This window comes from Balaenoptera borealis, assembly GCF_965194805.1.
Source record: "Balaenoptera borealis genome assembly, chromosome: 3".
In the NCBI taxonomy this organism is placed as follows: Eukaryota; Metazoa; Chordata; class Mammalia; order Artiodactyla; family Balaenopteridae; genus Balaenoptera; species Balaenoptera borealis.
The window spans coordinates 146,755,352-146,775,050 of NC_138866.1; the positions used below are offsets into that span (position 1 = coordinate 146,755,352).

The 19,699-nt window shown below is 53.2% G+C and overlaps 1 long non-coding RNA gene across 1 annotated transcript; it reads left to right on the forward strand.

Moving 5' to 3' along the window:
- Positions 1-5,725: 5,725 nt before the first annotated feature.
- On the forward strand, positions 5,726-17,878 carry LOC309625799. Its single transcript, XR_014242763.1, has 2 exons — positions 5,726-7,366; positions 14,227-17,878. It is a non-coding gene; the product is annotated as an uncharacterized lncRNA (long non-coding RNA).
- The last annotated feature ends 1,821 nt before the right edge of the window (positions 17,879-19,699 follow it).

The following is a 19,699-nucleotide window of genomic DNA, read 5'->3' on the forward strand; positions in this document are numbered from 1 at the left end:
ACTTTGTTTTTTGAATGTTACATTCCTGAGCCCATGAATTCCCTAGACCTCTCTCTTTTGGCAAATGGTGTGAACTGGGTAGTGTATTTCCCCTTTTGGCAGTTGTCCGGCTCCTGACGGTCCTATCACATTGTTGGACCTAACGGAAAGAGGTTATTTTTCTCTTATTTTTATTTATTTGTTTTATTTTATTTTTTGTTTTGGCTGTGCTGCGCGGCATGGGGGATCTTAGTTCCCTGACCAGGGATCGAACCCATGCCCCCTGCAGTGGAAGCGTGGAGTCCTAACCACTGGGCCACCAGGGAATTCCCTGGGTCATTTCTCTCTTGAAGGGACATGTTGTCAGTGAGACCTACAAGTCCCTTTATGTGAACTAAGGAGGGTTTCCCGATGGCCTCAGCACAGCTGCCATGAGGCCTGGTAGATCCATTCTTTTGTCCTCTTTGGGTAGAGAGCCCCCCTTTCTGTGCCTTCCCAGGTTTGGTTCCTGTGGCTTAAGTACAAGTCATAGAATGTGGCTCATCAGATCCCCAGAACTTATACAGATTAGCAGATTTTCATGCCTCCCAAAAGGTAACCTTTGAACCCCTGGCATGATAACTGTCAGTGCTGAATAAATTTGGTGAGCCTGCCATAGACCAGATTCTCTGGAAATTTGTACTGGAAACTTGTCACCCCTGGTGTGTGGGGAGGAGGTCTGCTTCTTGGTGAGCAGCCCCTATTGACAGAAATGCTCCAACAGATCCTAGCCAAATCCTGACCATCATCTTTGGGAAGGCTCTGCCCAGGCAAAACAGGGTGGAGAGCTGAGGCCAGTTTACAGCTAAAGCCCCAGCTCTGGAAGGAAAACAGGGTTCAGCTCCCCAGATTAGTTACTGTCTACAAGGATTAAAGGCCCCAAATAATGGCTGGCCTCTCCCCTCCTCTGTGCCAAGGGAAGACATGTAAATACAGCCGCACGCCAGCTTAGGCAGTAGATGTGTATAAATCGAATTTAGCAAATCAGATCATGGTTTAAATGCACTATTTAAAGCAGTCCTGCAGTGAAGCCTTTTACAAAGGGAATAATCATTTTGTGATGCTAATCATCAGCCTCCAATCTATCTCCTTTGTAAGTTCAGATGTTGGTGCACTGGGTGTTCTGAAATTGGGGCGCTCTTGTGTAGGGCCCGGGTGATGGCTGTCTGCCTTCTTTTTCTGACCTCTCATTTTAAATGGGTGCATGTCCTTGTTCTCACTGGGGGCCTCAGGATGCTTGTCACTTAGTCTGATAGTTCTCATCCATCCCACTCATCTTTTTATAATCGGATAGAGCCCACCATTCAGCTGCTCCTGGCTCCTTTTCTGAGATTTTCACCCTTCCTGGGGGGGAGATATAAGCCCTGCTGTTCTCAGGGTATTAGAACCAACTCCCTCTCTGAACTGAACCTTCTTCTGTTTCCCTGATCTTCTGGTACCCCTGGTGCTGATCATAAAGAAGATCTTAGAGTTGACGGGACACACACCAGCCTCTGAATTTAGTAGGTGAATTAAATGCAGGCACCCACTTGCTGAATAGGCACTGTCCAAAATATTCTCCCCATTCACAGCGAAATAACTGAGGCCTAGATGTTAAAGTGACTTTTCCCACAAGTTAAAATCGGGACTCAAAGGAGAACCTGTCTCCTAATTGCTATAAAAGTGTTTTATACACTGAGCCATAGTGCCTTTCTTTGCAGAGAAAATATAATCAGAGACCATCTGGGTGGGAGAGGAAGAGAATGAAGGGAAAGAGATGGATCAGAGTGGAATAAAGGAAGTGGGCAGGAAGCTGGGGGCCGCAAGGAGCCTGACCTTGCTTAGCTCACAGGCCCTGATATAGTGTCTTTGTCAATGCTGCCACTATTGGCGCGTTCCTCGGTAATTATGACTGTGTGTTGGCATGGCGACTCGGAGTAAGAAGACTAGAAGCACTGGGTAAATGCACGACTTGTTCTTGCCTTCTAAAGCAGAGAGGAGCTTTTGTGGGTAGTTCCTCCAGGGAGACGTGGTAGAAAAATCACCAGACCCAGTGCTGGAGTGTGGGTATTTACAGCCCGCAGGAGCCAGGTGGCCCTGCTCAGGGGTGGCACACACAGAGGTCTTCATGGAGACTGGCCTCCCGTGCAGAGATCTCCCAGAACCTCCCTTCTGTTCCTTTCTGTTGGTCTTTGTTCCGGAGCTTGTGCTGTCAAGTATATCAGTTTCTACTCCTCTCCAGGTTGTCTATTTCAAGTAGGTTTAAGTTGCAGTCCCCCTGAATTTGATTTATCGTAAAATGATCTATTTCATAGGCCACGAGTATTTATCAGGAGGCTGAAAGGAAAGCTGATGGGCCCAGCTGTAGGGATGGAGTTTGGGGCCTCCCTTTCTACACTGGAGCCCTCTCCTTAGATACTTGGGTCACATCCTCATCCAATAATGGGGGACGTTGCTGGAGTCAAGAGTTGCGCTGTCCAGTATGCTAACCACCGTTGGTCTCATGAGCTGTAGTCAGTGCAACATGCCGAAATGATAATACTGGGTTAAAATATATTATTAAAATTAGTTTTACCTCTTCTTACTTTTTGGTGTGGCTTCTAGAAAATTTTAAAGTGATACACGTCGCTCATATTTTCATTGAACTAGACTAGAGAATCGAGACCTCTTCCAGCCCCAATGTTTAGTAACTAATCCTGATCTACCCCTGGCAGGTCTCTGGCGACAGAGAGTTCTGTGCATGGAAAAGACAGGCCTCTGGCCAGGCCTCTGGTACAGCCTCTTAAATGGGGGTTAAGGACTGGGGGTTACCCCTCAGTCCTTTGAGGCAGAAGGCCTGAATCCACAGGCAGCATCATGTTTTTCAGCTTTTAGGGTGGGAGGAAGAAAGCCAGTGGGTAACCCCCAGAAGAGTCTTTGCTTGGAGGTTTAGTAGTGCCCTGTGGAGTTTGTATGGGCACAGATGTAGATGACAGGAGGGTTGTCCCAGGGGTGGAACACGCCCCCCCCCAGTTCCTGACCTCGAAGTGACTTCATAGTCTCCCAGATGTGTGGAAACCACAGGGCATGAGAAGGCAGCCATGCATCCCAGGTTCGTGCCAAACCACTTAAAGCAGGTTTCCTTTGGCCGGAGGGCTCCTCATTGCCCCTCTCCTGGCTGCCCCCCCCTCCCCTGAGTCTCTGCTGCTCTCTGTGAGCTGCAGCTTCTGGGATGCGCCTTGGCTCAGAGCCAGCGTCTTCTTGGAGAAGCCTCCTGCCCTGGCTCCTTGCCAAGCCTTGGGTCTTCAGAGAGATTTTCTGGGGAGGCGCTGGGCTCATCCTGCTGTCAGAGGGCAGAGAGGCCTTCTCACCTCGGAGGACTCCTGGCTGTGGGTCCAGCCTTGCTCGCAATCACCTCCCCATCTCAGAACTTCAGTTTCCTACCCTAGACTGGGTTAAGGGCCTCTGAGCTCCAGTAACCCTTGAGGTTATGAAAAGAAGGCTCCTCACATGAGCCGGGGAGGTGAGGAATAGGCAGCCAGGAAATCATAATGAGTCATGATAATGGTGACAGGAACCATTTATTGAGCACTTATGTGTGCCAAGTTCTGCGATAACGCTTTGCATACTTTACCTCCTTTAAGGCCTGTCTCTTGGGGAGCAGAAAGAGTAATAAAAGTAATCTAGGGTCTGCCCTTCTTTTCTAAGCCAGATGCCATTGGGGTGATTGCATGGGGTATGTTTCAGAAGCTACAGCCCTTGGGTAGGTAGCGTCTGAGTCCTCTGTGAGTCCTCATCTCCTAAGGAGTCAGCCTGGGCTTCGGGAAGCAGCAGGAGCTCATTTGGGTTGCTAGAGGATGGCTCTCTAGTGTCTCCTGCTTCGGACTGGCAATATACTTGGATGATCCAGGTAGGAAGGCTGAGTGCTAGGCCCCTGGGAGCCTCGGTGAGATGCTCAGAGGCGTGAGAAGCATCCCACCCACTCCTGGCTTTCTCCTAATTGTCAGCGTGGTCCATAGCCTGGCTGTGCTTCAGTCTGCAAAGTCAGGGCTTGACTCAAGCCCACCAGTCTGCCCATGGTGCCAAGGGATTGCACCTGCCTGGGACGAGGTTGAACCTCTGCCTTCTGCAATGTTACATCCCCTGAGGTAGCGTCCTCTGTCTAATCTCATCTGGTCCTTAAACAGAGAACGTTAGACCTTCTTCCTGATTCGCCCAGTTTGGTGGCACAGGACAGGAGAGGTGGTGCGTGCCTCTGAGGGCGTGTCATTTCCTTGGGGGGCGCTGGGAGGCTGCGAGTAGAAAGAGGGAGGCCTCCAGTTTACAGCCACCCCTCCCTTTGAGCCTGCAGCTTCCTTTAAGCCATGTTTAGTTGTTTCTAGTCCTCTCTTCTCTCTTCTGCTGTCGGATCTTAGGCTTCAAGATCATGGTGGAAATCAACTATACTTCAGGTAAAAAAAGAAAAGATCATGGCGGTGTGAGGAAGTGCGTGTGGCTCAGTGAGTGTCGGGGTCTGTGTGACCTAGTTCAGACCCCTGGGGCACACTATCTCACCTCTCTCTCTGAGCCCGTTTTCTCATCTGCAGACTTGGGGATAGTAATACTTACCTTGTGGCACTCAAGAAGTGTCAGTTTGCATCCCCCACCTGCCGCCTTGGAGTGGGTATGTGTGTGTTGGGGGGAGGCAGGGGCTGAGCACGAGTGAGCCAGCACGGCTCTGCCGCGGGGGACCATCTCACTGGTGGGCCACACGTCTGTAAAGAGTGAAGACGCAGGGGAGGCGGCGATCGGGCTCAGCTCTCTGTCAGTCACTCTGCAATAAGTCATGGCGTTTACTGACTGCATCGGCTCCCAGCTCCGAGGTCCAGAGAGAGCCCCAGAAGAAGCCCTGACCTGTTCCCTGACCCCTTGGAGCAGAAACCAGCCTAAGAAGGCACACATTTGAGGTGCACAAAGCTTGACTCAGGCCATGGGAGTTAAGAGAGCAGGCATTCGTGTGGGGTGGAGTCGTCAGAGCAGCCTCATTGTACCCCCAAAGGTCTTCTAGGCTGAGGAGGGGGGAGGACTCCCTGAACAGAGGTTCAAAGGTGGGCATGAGTCCTACAGGACTGAGTTAGAGATTTGGGTATGAAGAGCAGGTCAGATGGTGGCGGCCAAGAACAGTGACGATGGAGGGCAGGCTAGGGGAACTGGTCTCGTTACCATGTGCAAGATGGGTGCGGGTTGCTGCCAGGCCAGCCTGAGTCGAGTAGACACATCACCTCCACCGTGGGCCTCTCACCTCTGTTGGCTCTTGGCCTGGATGTCAGTACCTCCAGGGCTGTGCCGTGGAACCATCCCAGTTTGTAAGGGAACTGTGGAGCTCAGAAATTGGAAGTCTTCCCATACCAGGTTGTAGTTTTTCTACTGCATTCATTTATTCATTCAGCTTTCATTGAGCACTATGTGTCAGGCTCTGGGCAATGCCTTGGGGATACAGAGAAGAAAACCACCGTCCCTTGCCCAGCACTTTAAAGCTTGTATAATACAGAATTTCATCTATCTCTTTAGAACAGGAAAGCTAGGCCCTGGGCGGGGGGTGTTGGATTAGCAGACACTGTGGGTATGACATTTCTCACCCATTTGCGGCTTCCTGGCTTTCCTGCCTGTCTCCATACTCCAAGAGCCTGGTAGAGCTGGGTCAGAGGCCATTTCATGCTTTGCCCTTGGTGACCTTAAGCTGCCATTTAGCCCGGGCTAGAACTTTTTTTTTAAATTTTAATTATTTATTTATTTATTTTTGGCTGCATTGGGGCTTCCTTGCTGCCCGCGGGCTTTCTCTAGTTGCAGCGAGCGGGGGCTACTCTTCATTGCGGTGTGCGGGCTTCTCATTGCGGTGGCTTCTCATTGCGGAGCACAGGCTCTAGGTGCACAGGCTTCAGTAGTTGTGGCTCGCGACTCTAGAGCGCAGGCTTAGTAGTTGTGGCACCCGGACTTAGTTGCTCCGCGGCATGTGGGCTCTTCCCCGACCAGGGCTCGAACCCGTGTCCCCTGCATTGGCAGGTGGATTCTTAACCACTGCGCCACCAGGGAAGCCTGGGCTAGAACTTTAGTTTTCCAGATTCCATGGTTCTTCATAGAACTGTGACCTCTCAATTGCCTTTTCTTCATTTAAGAAACAACTTTGGTCCTAGGAATCAGCATAGCAGTAATCTATTAAGATTTGCATTTGAGTGGTAAGGAACGTCTTAAATGCAATCAAATGATAAATTACCTCTGGATGAATTCATATACAGAAGGTTTCTCCTCAGAAGAAATCCAACACTGTTTGGGGCCTCAAGGCCAGAATTCTCTCCTGGTTCTGCTCAGACTGGTTGGGAGGTGAGGCTGCATGTAAGTTAGCAACGGTGGGCGCTCAGATGCCTTCTCTCAACACATCTGGCGTTTGAAAGAGTCATCCATTTAGCCACTAGGTTGGAGCCCACCCTGTAAATGCATCCACCAGCTCTAAAGCCCAGACTACAGGATCTCATTCTCTCACTTGCCTCCCAGCAGGGGAAAGGCCAAACAGGTTTCATCTTATTGTTGTTATTACTGTTTTGGTGATTTTCTTGTTGAGGTCAATGCGTGTATGTGTTTAGAAAGATAAAACGCTAGGAGTTACATTGCTTTTGTGGTCAAAGTATTTGTCAGAGATGTAGGAGGGACCATGCCACTTCCCGCTGCATGGAAGGTGGTTCCAGATCTTTGAATGGAGTCCCAGGTCAGTTGGAGACTCTCGGGGAAGTATCCTCCCCTCAGCTTCTGTATGGACAGGCCAAATGTTGCTGGTGGGCAAGATGAGCATATGTGAGACAGGCTTTCCTCTGTGGACAGGTAAGAGGCAGGTAGTGGGATGCGGAGCAGTGCTGGACTCTGCTTCTGAAACCTTCCATCTTTCCTTTCCTGAGAAACTCCAGAGAGGTTGGTGAGAGTGATTTCTCGGGAAGATGCAGTATGTTCTGCCTTCTGTGAGGGACGGGACAGTGGATGTCCAGCTGCTGACAAGGAGTGGGCCTTCCCCACACTGGGTGGCCTCTCGCCCTTCTAGCTTCCTGTGCATGGCTCTCTTAGAGGCAGTTTGAATGAGTCTCATATGCACAGAGACTGGCCTTGGGTTTAAATTTGGTAGCCAGTTGACAGCACACGCTTTAGTCTCAAAGCCACATGGTTGATGTTTCCTCCAGGACAAAGTACACGCAAAGACCCCCGTGCTAGCCCCTGACGCCTCTCCAGAGAAGAAGCCAGGAGCACAGCTGTCCCATTTCCCGTTCTGTTCTAGTCTCACATTCCTTCTGTCCTCTCCAGGACGTGCTCCAAAGTCAGAAGACAGGGAAAGGAGAAGCAGGAGCCCTGGTGGAAGAGTCTGAAGGTGGGTCCTGGCCAGATACAAGCCACAGGCTGTGTGTGTGTGTGTGTGTGTGTGTGTGTGTGTGTGTGTGTGTGTGTGTGTGTGTTCACAGGTCATCCCAGCGGCTACTTTGACCTGTCTACACAATGAGCTCTCCAGTTTGGAGAGGAAATTTAAAAAGGGAAAGTACACCTGATAGTTCTTGGAGCCAGTTGCCTATTAGGTTGGCTCATATGAAATTTCTTTTTTATAGATCAAAAACAGTCAAATATTGGTGATTTTGTATGGTTCAACCTAATACATTTCCACTGCTCTGGGCCAGTGGAGAGGGAGCCATTCATTCTCCTTTAGTCTCAGAAGCACATTTTAAAGAGTCTCTGAGATTTTTACCATTTGTATTCCTCTTCATCCTGCATGCCCTTCTCAAAATTATTTTAACTGCAGGAAGAAATCACCCCAACCTGTGGATTCTACTGTAAGAGAAAACTACCCCAGCAACGTTCCACTTTGCCCCAGCTTCAAGACATGTCTCAAAATGCAGGACAATCGAGATGACTTTCAAACACCTTTTCTTTCTGTATTAAAAAAATCCTTCAGAGCAGCTCAGATAACCCTGACTAAGGGCTAAGACCAGTTCCAAACCTTTCTGTCTCAGGAGGCATTTGCTTCCATCTGGATGCCTGGAATGGTGTTGTACTTCACCTCCCGCATAGCTGATAGCTGTCCTGGGAGAGAGCGGGGGAGGAGGTTGTTGGGGAGCTGGCTTGTTGGAGAGCAGCCTCTCCATAACCTTTCAGCCACCCTGGTGCTGGGCGACCAGCGGTGTGGGCTTTTGACTGAATGCACTCGCAGTCCTGCATTCATTATGCCATTGTCAGCGTGTGTGTCTGGGGCTGCCTCTGGGTGTGTGTGTTTCTTTTTGTGTCTGCGTGTCAGTGTCAGGCTGTGCGTGTCTGTTTACGTCGGCCTGTCTAGGCGGGCTCAGTGCGACAAGGAGCTGGGGGCTGTTGGTAGGAGGGAGGGCATTTCAAAGCCCCAGATCTCCCCCTCAGGAATCTCAGGGGATTTATATACTGTATATATATTTACATGTGTGTTATAGATAGATGATAGATAGATAGATAGATAGATAGATAGAGATGTCTATCTATATAGGGTTTTTGTGTGTGTGCTGCTCATTGTGTAGGGCTACACGCGAGTGTCTGGCCAGGTGTGGTGTAAGCAGCCAAGGGCCGGGTGAGCCCCATCTGCCAAGAGCTTACAGACTTGCCTTCCCACCTGCCCACCCGCCGTCCGTGGGGAGCCTGTCCCTTCGAAGCTCACGGTCTCCTCTCTAATTTATTAGCTGGGAAGGAGGAGAAAATGAAATGTTGCCTGAAGACAATGGCCGAGACAGCAGGTCCCACCCTGCACAGCCGCCAGCACCTCTCCCCTCAGCCCTGTCTCCTCCTCTGCAGTCAGGATCTGTACATTACATTGCTTATTCAGCAGTAAGAGGAGAAAGAACCCCCAAACCAAGCTATAAAAAACACATTGGCCGTGGACATGCAGGGGTAGCTATAGGCTGTTGAAGGTGGGAGAGGGCAATAAGGCGAAGATTTGAGCCAGACTTTGTATCTGCTGGCCCAGTGGATACAAGGCCCCTCATCCACTCTGGGGTCCCCCACCTCTGAGTCCCGGGACTTCTCCCCGCTGCCAGACACTCAGGGGAGAGGAGAGGGGCCCAAGGCAGCTGCAGGGGCTGTGTTAGTAAACACTTTCCTGGGTTCCCATTTTCTTCATCACCCCACCCTTCTCCACTCCTGATGCCCCATTACACACACTCCCCCCCCCCCCAAGCATCCCTTTTTCTGTGGCCTGCACAATGAGCTCATTGTCCTGGGTGTGATTTGAATAAGGGATCGGCAGGCCTGTTCCCAGCATTGTCCGAGGGGCTGGGAAAAACCCCAGCGCAGGCAGGAGGACCAGACCAGACAGAGACAGATGCCTAAATTAGCAACAAAGCTTTGTGCACGTCCCCCGGACAAGGGCTCGCCTTGTTTGCGTGGACTCGAGGGTGTGGAGCTGGCCGGCTGCTCGCATGTCTCCCCATGTTAATTAGTTTTGCATGCATGTCTGAGAAGGTGCCAGGGGAGAGTGTTTGCCTTTCCCCGGGAGGGGGACCTGTTTGTGGCTGTGGAGCTGAGCTGGGCTGGGCCTACCTGGGGAGCCAGGCTCTGAGCCTGGGTGGGAATCTTGGCTCCCCCATCCTGCTCTTCTGTCTCTCTGTCTTTTTAGGGGGACTTGGCTTTGCTCCCCATGCCTGCTCTACTGCTACCCCACCACGTCTGAAAGTTGGTTAGCTCTAACTACAGGGAACTCACTGGCTTCCACCCAGACCCGGGCCAGTGCCTGTCCATCTGGCAGTCTGTCTCCCACGACACAGGGCCCCCCGGGACCAGGCAGCAGAAGCGGCCAGTCTGGGCTCTCCTCCGTCCCCAAGCCAGATGGCCAGTCTGCTTATCGAATTACGGCCTCCCCTGGCCCCAGACCCCCGCCGCCCACAGTTGGGCCAGGATCTTGTTTGGGATATGACGGAGAAGCCCTCTTTTAGGCCCTCCAAGGGGCCTGACCCTGAGCAGGAAAGGGGTCTGGTAGACAGGGCATGAGCATGTCCTTGTCTCTGGCTTGCTGTCTGACCTCAGGGAGACCAGTTCATCGAACACCTGAGTCTCAATGTTCTCACTGGCAAAACAATCGAGTGGCACTTCAGGAATCTCCTGGTTCCTTCCAACTCAGAAAGTCTGTGATGGTTGTGGTCATTTTAAACCTGTGTTGGTTTAGCACTCACTGATTGAGCATAATGACGGGAATGGGACCAGTGAATTCTGGCCAGGGGTGGAGCAGGGGTTAGAGGAAGGATTTTATCGCTGTTGGCACTGGAGTGTGGGCTTCTGTTTTCAGAGCTGGTAGAGGATTAGGAGCTGGCAGAGCCCCTCTTCCCAGGTCCTCACAGAACCCAGCCCCAGCGGCCCAAGCCCTCCTCCTCCTGCCCCTACCCTGCAGTGGTGGGAGGCAGGCCCTGGCTCGGCAGAAGGGAGCTTGGCAGTGGCGGCAAATGGGAAGCTGGAGTGAGAGCGGCTGTTGGCCAAGGCCCTGGGTGTGTCCCGGTCGCCCCCTGCAGGCCCTGGCATGGGGGACAGGGCTGGGAAGGGGCTGGGTGCCTGCCGAACTGGGCCCCCGGATAGCTTGCTGGGTCATGCCTTCAGAGTTTCCAGCTCTGTACAGCCCCTCACAGTAATGCGGGAAGGTCAGGGAGCAGGGGTGTGGAGCACGGCCCCTCCTGTTCAGGTACAGGAGTCTTAGGATCCAGCGACCAGGGGGTCTGGCTTCATGGCCTTTCCCTAGCCTTTCCCCTACTCTGCCCCACTGGCCCTGCCCTCTCATCACAGCTTCTTAGTAATTGAAAGTCTAAGCCTGGGACACTCACAGTCCAAAAAGCCCTGTGCCAAAACCTCCAGTTCCTTCCCGTTGGGTCTTTATGGACCTATTCATCTCGTTTCTTACAGACCTGGTGAGTCTATGCAGACAGAAGGGAACTTCTCTTCCTGTGTTTGTGTTTTACATATTTGGGATGGCTTTGGTTCAGGAAGTGCTGGGGTTTTAGGGAAGAGCTTTGAACGCCCAAATTCCTTCTCTTGTCCCTTCTTTGCCAGCCTCCCCCATCCCTGGTGCTCCCTCCTGCTCTCTCTTATGTTGTGTGGGATGCGTCTTGCTCTGGAGTCCGGCAGCTGATTAGAGGGCCCCACAGAGAGCCTCTGGGATTACCCTCAGCAGGCGCTCAGTCCTGGCGGGGGAGGCCCTGGGCTCCAGCCAGTCCCCACCCCCAGTGCACTCACTCACTTCCTACCCCTCTCCCTGTCTCCTAGGCTGCTCCATCTGGGGATCTGGAGGGGAAGTCAGAAGCTAAATGAGGAAGAGTATAGAGGTTAGAACTCATGGTGGGAACAGAGAGTAGGGTCCACGGTAGGGGTGGGGGAGAGAAGCAAGGCAGGCGGGACCTTGGGAGAGCTGCCCACTGCCCTCTCTGCCCCTCCCCACTCCTCCCTCCTGGATTTTAGCTGCCTCAGCTGTAGCCCTGAGCTCCTTAATCTGGTGATCAGTGTGGTGCTCTGGGGAGGGCTGGCAGAGGCTTTAGGAGGTGACAGGGGATCTTGGGAGTCGCACTCTGCTAACCAAGCATCACACAAAGCCAGGGAATCACATTCCAAGCATGGCTCTCCATTCCAAGGCTGGACCAGCATGGGTGGTACCCAGTGGAGGGCTGGGGCACGGACCCTGCGTGCAGCTGGAGTGACCTTGTTCTTTGTTCCTCAGGAGGAAAGCTCCCAAGATTTAGGCTCTCTAGCCCTATCTGCATGGTGAAGGTTTTATTGTTTGGTAGCTGTCCCCATCTTTACCCCAGCCCTCAAATCCTCTGGCTTCCTATCCCAGTTAGGAGAAGCCATGTATACATTGCAGGTATTCCTTCCCCTGGTTAGCCAGGAAAATGCTGTCAGGGCTGGTCAGGGGGTAGGGAATTTGTTCTAGAACTAATCAAATGTGCTGGGCAGTATGCCTCCCCTGCTTACACTGAGCCCTGAGAGAACCCTGGGGAGGTAAGAAAATGAGGTGGGGATGCTAGGCACAAGCCCAGGTGCTTCAGAGCCTTCCAGCCCACCGGGATGGGGATGTCCCAGACCTGGGACCTTGGCTGGAGAGGAGGGACAAGGCAGAGGCCCAGATCGGAGTTCTGCTTCTGACATCACCATACAACAGACCTCTGAATATCTGTGAGAGCCTTTTAACCCTCATCTGTAAAATGGGAACAATAATCCCTACCTCCCTATGGAGTTGCTAAACACTAAATAGGGTTCATTTTCCTTCTCCTTTTCCCTTAGGTATGGGGCAGGTATGAAGGAGTTGAGCTTCTCGAGGTTGGTTGATATAGCTGTGATTTGGAGGATGAGGACAGCAGTGACATGCAGAATATTTAACCATGGGCACCGGCCAGTCAAATGGCAGCTGGCCCAAATCAGCAGCCCAGGGAGGAGGGCACAGCTGGGCTGAAAGGAGTTCATTTGTCTTTGTGTCTTTCTGTTCCATCACGTGTCTGTTCATCAGCGAGCGCACAGACTTCCCTCGAGGGCAGTTCCTGACGAGGTTGCAGGATGCAGGATCCCTGATCTCCTTTGCATTTTGAGCAGGTCAGGTCTGCCTGGCATGGGGCACCCTGCTCCACCTGGCAGAGGACCCAGCAACAAAGGGCAGTGAGCCGAAGTCCTTCCTAGCTCCAGGCCCTGCCCTGGCTACAGCTCTGCCATCAGGCTCTGTGGGGACAAGCTTCGCCTGGAGGCTTTCACCCTCCTTACACCCACACAGGCTGCTCCTCCTCCCTGGCCCTTCTTCTCAAAAGCACTGGGGATGAGGATTAGGGACCTGTCCATGTTCTGATCCATCTCCTCATGCCTCTGTTTCCTCATCAGCCAGGGGAGGTTCGTGGTCCCTACCGTCTGGCTGTGGAGGATTGGGAGTGTGGTGGTGGCGTTGGTGTGGAGCCCCATTCTGTCATCAAGGAAGGCTTCTGGTCCCATGGCAGCGCCTGCCCCAGCCCCAGGCTTCCCGAAGCCACCACTTGACACATGGTGTGCTCTGCCAACAGTAGCTTCTTTTACCTGGTCCTTCTGTATGCCTCGCTGGGTGAAATCCCTGCCTTTGAGGGCTCAGAATAGCCCAGTAGAGTGACAAATTGCATAGGAAGACACAGCCCTACCTAGCTGGAAGTCAGAGACTTGGACTTCCTTCTGGTCTTGAGTGAACCCCCTCCCTTTCTGGACCTGGAAAAGGAGCATTGGCTAGGATGGCATCTAAGGTCCCTTTTAGCTGTGACATTTTGTAATCTGGAAGTTTTTCCTGCTTTTTCTCTTCTGCTACCTACCAGTAACCCTCACCCCCAGCGCTCTGGCTCACAGGAAACCCAACCAGCATGGTCTCCTTCAAGTTGCCCTGGGATGCAGGGAGGCATTTCTGCACCCAGAGGCTACAGAAATGAAAACCCAGCTCACTGCTGGTAAGTGACGTGAGGCTGGGACGTGACCTGTCCTGGGGCGAGACTTTGGCCAGAGAGCACAAGTCTTAGCTGAGTTTGTTCCCGGCTTCTGATCTGGAGCCTTCTCTTCTGTTTCCATGTGCTCTGGCTAGTCTTTGTCCTGTGGCTTGGTTTGCCACCAGGTGACCCTCACGATGGGTTTGCATTGTTCGCCTTGGGACTTGCCCTCTCCTACTTCCCTTGGCCAGGCTCTTCGGACTCAGAAGATCCAGGCCCCAAGAAGCAATCCATAGGGGAAATGCTACTTCTCAGTGCCTAGCCCCTCTCCCCAGGACCCCCAGCCAGGTGGCTCTGCCACCAGTACAGCTGACACAAGTGCAGGCCACAGAATCAGGTGGACATGGGCTCAGGTCCTTGTTTAACCAGAGCTAGCCCTTAACCTTTCCGAGCCTCTATTTTCCCATTTCTAAAATGAGGATCACCACACCTTTCTCATGAAGTTGCAGCGAGGCCTAGCAATGATATAGGTAAAGTTCCTTGAAAATGTAAGGTCGGTCTATCTTACCTTGTCATCCAAGCTGAGCCTTCAAAGGCCACAGACATAAACCATTGTCTTTCCTGACCTCTCGCCTTTGAGTTTCAGCCTGCTCTGCTGAGGAGGTTTGGAGACAACCTCAAGCAAGCTCCTCCCCCCTAGCCCCAGGGAGCAGAAATACCTACTTTCAGCCCTAATAATACCTGAATGAGATTTATAGGACATCTTCCTCCCCAGAGTGCAAAACTCCCTCTCACATATTATTTCTCTTATCTTTAGATTGTCCTGTGAAGTGTGATGGGACAGCCTCTTTTCACCTTCTCTGAAAATGGAGACAGGAGGAACTGTGGGTCTTGCCAAGGTCACAGGATTGGAATACAGAGCCATGCCGCTCCAGGACACTCAAGATCATCAGAAGGGGAAGAGCCAAGCAGAAAGGGAAGACGCAGTAGACATTGACCTGAGGCTGCAGCAGTCAGGGGCCAGGATGGAGGAGGAGGACTGGGGCAGAGGGCATGGTGCAGGCTCCGCTCCCATTCCTGCTCCTGTGGGACTTGGCAGGGGACCTGGGGAAACATGCCCCAACCCATCCTGCGGAGGTCTTTGCCTTTGACCTGTTGGCCGCCATTTTGGGCCTTGTCACATCGTGTGCCTGTTTCGTCCAAGCTGCTCTAACCTGGCCTCCAGCAAACAGAAGCTCTTCGCCATCCACATTTCCACCCCGGAGGACCGAGGGCTGCTCACTGGGAGGTTGCCAAAGCAAGGGGCTCCAGCCTTCTAGGAGTTAACAACTCCCTCTCCCCAGCTGTCCTCCCCTTGGTGCTCCTCTTTCTACCTCCTCCTACTCGCAGCAGGCAGGGCCTGGACCTGGGAGCCATGCTGCTGTGCTGTTGCCAGGGGAGCCGGGAGCCAGATCTGAGCTATGCAGGGAAAAGGCCTGGCCTGTCAAACTGTCTGAGATGAACCGCCGCCGTCCCCATGCAGCTGGGCTCAGACGTGTCTCAGCTCTTGTTCTGTGCCTGAGAATGGCGAAGCCCAGTGAGGTTCAAGGGCAAACTCACTATTCATTAGTCAGGGGTTCTTGACGTCCGTCTCTCCCAGGGATGGGTCCCCCCCTCCACCTCCCTTTTTCTCTCCCTCCTGTAATACATTCCTGGGTGCCTTTGGTGAGGACTGCACACCCTCCTCCTCCTCCTCCTGCCCAACTCTTCTCCAAAAGCCCCTGAATAAACTCCCCCCAAGGAGACCAGGCAGGGCAGAGACAATGGCCACAGGAAACCATTCAGGCGGGACTCCAGCCATGCTCTCCCGCCCTCCACTCCCAGTGCCCCTGTGGGCCCCACTCCCCTCTGACTCAGGCCACCCCTGGACTACTAGCCCACATAGGTCTGGATAGGGCAGAGCCACTGGGCACTGCCCTCAGGACAACAGGTCAGTCCAGTGCTACTCGGTGGGCTCCTTGGATGCCTCCATGGCCTGTATCTCACATAGCTGGCTATCTTGGTGCCTTTCTCTACCATCATGTGTCTATTCTAAGACACTCTCAAACACTGTTGGTTGGAAAGTGTGAAGTGTAAAGGACACATATACTTGGTTATAAACAAATTGCACTGCTAGAAATTTACTATATGGTTAACATGCAAAAGTTCCCAAAGAAGAATGTACAAGAATGTTCATCAGAGCATTTCTTTTTTAAGAATGTAAAGAAATTGAAATGAACCTATGGTCCATTCATACTGTGAAATACCATGCAGCTACAAAAATTAATGTGGTAGGTCTCTATATATTAGCTGATATGGAAGGCTGGCCAGTGTATATTGTTGGGTGAATAGAATAAATCGCAGAACAGGCAATAGAATATGATCTTATTTGTGTGTATTTAAAAGTCGTAAGTATGCTTATATATGAAGAGATTCTGGAAGTATGTATTAAAAGTCTACCTCTGGGGAGTGGGAAGGGATGAATGCACTCTTCCATTTTCTTTCCACTTTTATTGAGAAATGTAAAGAGGCTATTTAATATAGTAGGCTTAACTTCTATTAACCAACTTGGAGTAGGAGCTCCAAGAGAATGGTGGTGAGGTTGTAAGAAAAAACATCCCAGAAACTATGCCATTGGCCATTTTCAGGCCAAACAATCACATGTCATCGTCATGGCTGTTATTGTTGTTAATTAAAAGCCTACCAAGTGCCAGGCTTAGTACTTTGGGGTCTGGCTTAGGTGGGTATCATTATTCCAGTTTCCCCATGCTGAAGAGTAGTTGACTGGCTTGTCCAAGTTCCTCAGCAGGGATTGGGTTGTTAGGGGGGATCCCAGTTCCACTGAGAGTAGACACGTTGCCCCTTCGCCTTCAGGAGCTGCCTGTTTGGGGGGGTGCCTTGGAAGCCCCAGTCATGTGGCCCCCCAACACCCACCTGGTCATGCGGTGGAGGGGGGGCATTGCCCCCTTCTGCCACTGCCCAATAGAGGTCTCATTGTGTTGGGGGCCATTGGGCTTGGGCCAGCAGGAGGAGTGGGCAGGGCTGTCAAAGGCCTTATTTGCATAAGCAGCATGTGTCCTGAGAGAGATATCACCACACGGAATGTAGAGCGCTTTGCCTTCCCTGTTTACTTCACCCCAGAAAAAGTAAGTGGCCCAGCAAGTGTCTCAGGAACAATACGAGGCTCTAGGAGTGGGAGGCATGGGTCTGGCTACACAGGAGGCAGGCCAGGACCTTGCCACTGCCACCGGTGGAGCTCTCCATTGGGCCCCTGATGGGCCTGGGTGGAGTGGGGGGGAAAGATGCCATTGATCTGGATCAAGCAGCCACCCAGAGGGCCCTGGGAAATCCATGGGGTAGCAGGGTGGTCCCTGGGGCCTGAGCGGCACCTACAGTTAACCCAAATCAGCTGTGGAGCCTGCAGAGAGAGCAGGAAAGAAGAATTTAAAATGGACCACATGCAGAGGGGTGCAGTGACTCCTCATAACTTTATAGGCTGTCGATATTATTGTTACACCCATTTTACAGATGAGGACACTGAGGCCCAGAAAAGTTAAGTTATAGGTCCCAAGTCACACAGCCAGTCAGTGCCAGGACTGAGATTCAAAACCACGTCTCTTGGACCTCAAGTCTGTTACTCCAAACCCCAAAGAGATCCTGTTTGGCTTGGCCACTTAGAGGAGGTCCCCAAAGCTGCAACCCCTCCTTGCCTACCCCCATACATAGAGATATTAACCCCTCCTCTGCAAGGTCACCTCCTCAAATGGCTCCTTGCCTGGGGTCCTCCCCCAATTTTACCTAATGCCATCTATCTCCTGCAGTAGGCCTGGCCCTGGACTGGGCAGTGGAGTGGTGGGGAGGAAGATTGTAAGACTTTGGTTAGTATAGCCTCTCCTCGGAGTTGTCCAGGGTCAGTAGGGTGGTCCAGATGGACTTCCTGGGGGTGGTGGCCTGGAGGCAAAGATATAGCCCAGCTGGTCAAGACAAGCGTGAGTGAGCATTGGAGAGTGGGGGCTGGGGACTGGGGAAGGCCCAGGGCTTCCACCTGGTGGGAAATGGGAAGTGGGAGTGGGTGGGGTCAGAAGGTCTAAATGCTGCAGCTTCCCAGTCCCCTGGCTGCAGGTCACCTACAGTTCTGCAGATTCTGCTTCTCCCCTGACCTGAAGGGGCCTTACAGGAAGATGAGGGCACTCCTGGGCTTGCCCCAGTGCTTCCCAGAGGCTGGCCTGATGAGGACCTCAGGGAAAGCTGAAGCTGCAGAAGCAGAAGTGGGAGAGCAGAGATCTCACTCAGGCAGCTGGAATCATTGGGACTTTTCCAAGGCCAGTGGGTCCCCCTGGATGGTCCTGCGGGAGGACTAGGGCAGGTTCTGAGAGAGAGGCCTCTTCCCATCCTGTAAACCTCACCTCCCTGTTCCCAGCCCACAACAAATAAAGTTTCTTTGTAAAGCCTTCCATGTCTCTGGTCAGTTTTCTGGGGGGAGGACATGGGTGAGGAAAGTAAGATTTATCCACTAGCAAAGACAATTCATGGTGTGTCAGGTGCAGTGGATCCCTGGTATGGATGGGAAGAGTGGAACAAGAAGCCTCCCAAGGCCTTGGAAATTCTGTCTCTCTGACCTGGGCTAGGGTCCTTTGGGATGAAAGCCATTGGCTGGTCCAAGGCCTACCTCTAGCCTTGAGGATGGCAATCTTAGGTGTACTGCCCTCAGAAGAGGGGCTCTGTAGGTTCTGGATTTTGAGGCAGCTCCCAAGCTCCTCCTAAACCTCCATCAGCGTCTTCTCATTTAATCCTCGCAATGACACACACCGTGCCCCCACCATAAGACTTAATCCCATTTTACAGACTAGGAAACAGAGGTTTCAGAGAGGCTAAGAAATATGCAAAGACACGCAGCTGGAAAGCAATGGAGCTGAGCTCCAGATCTCATTTCTGTAACCAGAATGGGATGCGGGGGTTCGTGAATCTGAAAGCCCTTGACAAGGTTCTCCATGTAAGTGCAAAATCACAGCATTCCTTTTCACAAGGCCCTTGGACTTTCTTGTGCCAAGCACTGTTCTAAGTGCTTGTTCCTGTCCTCAGTCATGGTTGAATCCTCAGGCATCCCTATGCAAAACTGGGCATTACCTTAATTCCTATTTAACCAACGGGGAGAGTGAGGCAGAGGTAGCTGGTGGGTGCGGGTGTGGGTGCAGTCAGGATGCCGGCACAGCCACACCTGTCCAGATGCCAGGCACTCACCCACTGCCCACGCCACCTCCCTAAATGCCTGGTGCCCCACCAGCCTCGCCCTGGCGCACAACGCCGGTGAAACATCTCTCATCCACGCACCACAGCGACTGGGGCTGCGTACGGCCCCTGGCGGCGCGGCGGGGTCTGCATCGCCGTCCGGCAGGCGGCGCTGCCTGGGGCGCCCGGCTCCCCCCCGCGGGCCGCGCTCCGCCGGGCAGCAGGCTCGGGCCCCAGGGCCCCGGGAGGAGCCAGGACCCCGGGCGGGAGGGAGAAGACTGAGGGGCGCGCGGCACAAAGAGCTTTTTATTTAAATTTGTTTAGAGTTTCGCGAATTTGCATGAAAAATGTGTGAGAAAAGCCAGCTCCGGTGACCTCATCCGCACCTGCCATTAACGTTCAATTAGCTGCTGAATAGCGGCCGCCGACGCGACGTGCAGAGAATCCGGCCGGCCCAGCGCAGCTACGGCTGCGGGCCGGGTCCAGGATGGGGTGGGAGTGGAGGGCGGGGGCGCCGGGCCTCGGCCTACTCCTGCGGGCGGGAGACCCACGGCCTGGTTCGCGCCCCTCCTCTCTGAGGGGACGCGGGGACCCCACAACCCTTGAGTCCGAGGCCGTTTGGGGCGCACCTGGGCCCAAGGGCACCTGGAGATGCCAGGCTCCCTCCCGGCGCCGAGGAGGGCGGGCTCGCCACCTCCCCAGAACGAGAGGTGGACTGATGAGCCCCCGTCCGAGCTCAGATGGGTTCCCTCGCCACCTTCCGGACAAAGTGTCAAGTACAAGTTCAAGTTCAGGGCCGGGCCCGGGGGGGCGCCAAGCCTTCCCCGGTCGCCTTTGTTCTTCAAGATAATCGCTCCCAAGTCCCCTCCGGGCGGGACCCGGCAGACGCCCCCGCCCCGCCCCACCGTGCCCCGCAGGAGACGCCTCCTCCCGCCCGCGCGGCGCCTGTCCCCTGGTCCCGGCGCCCCCGCTCGGGGCCAACGAAGGGTCTGGGGGCTCGGGGAGGGGGGAGGCGCGATCCGAGTCCGTGGGAGCCTCCCCAG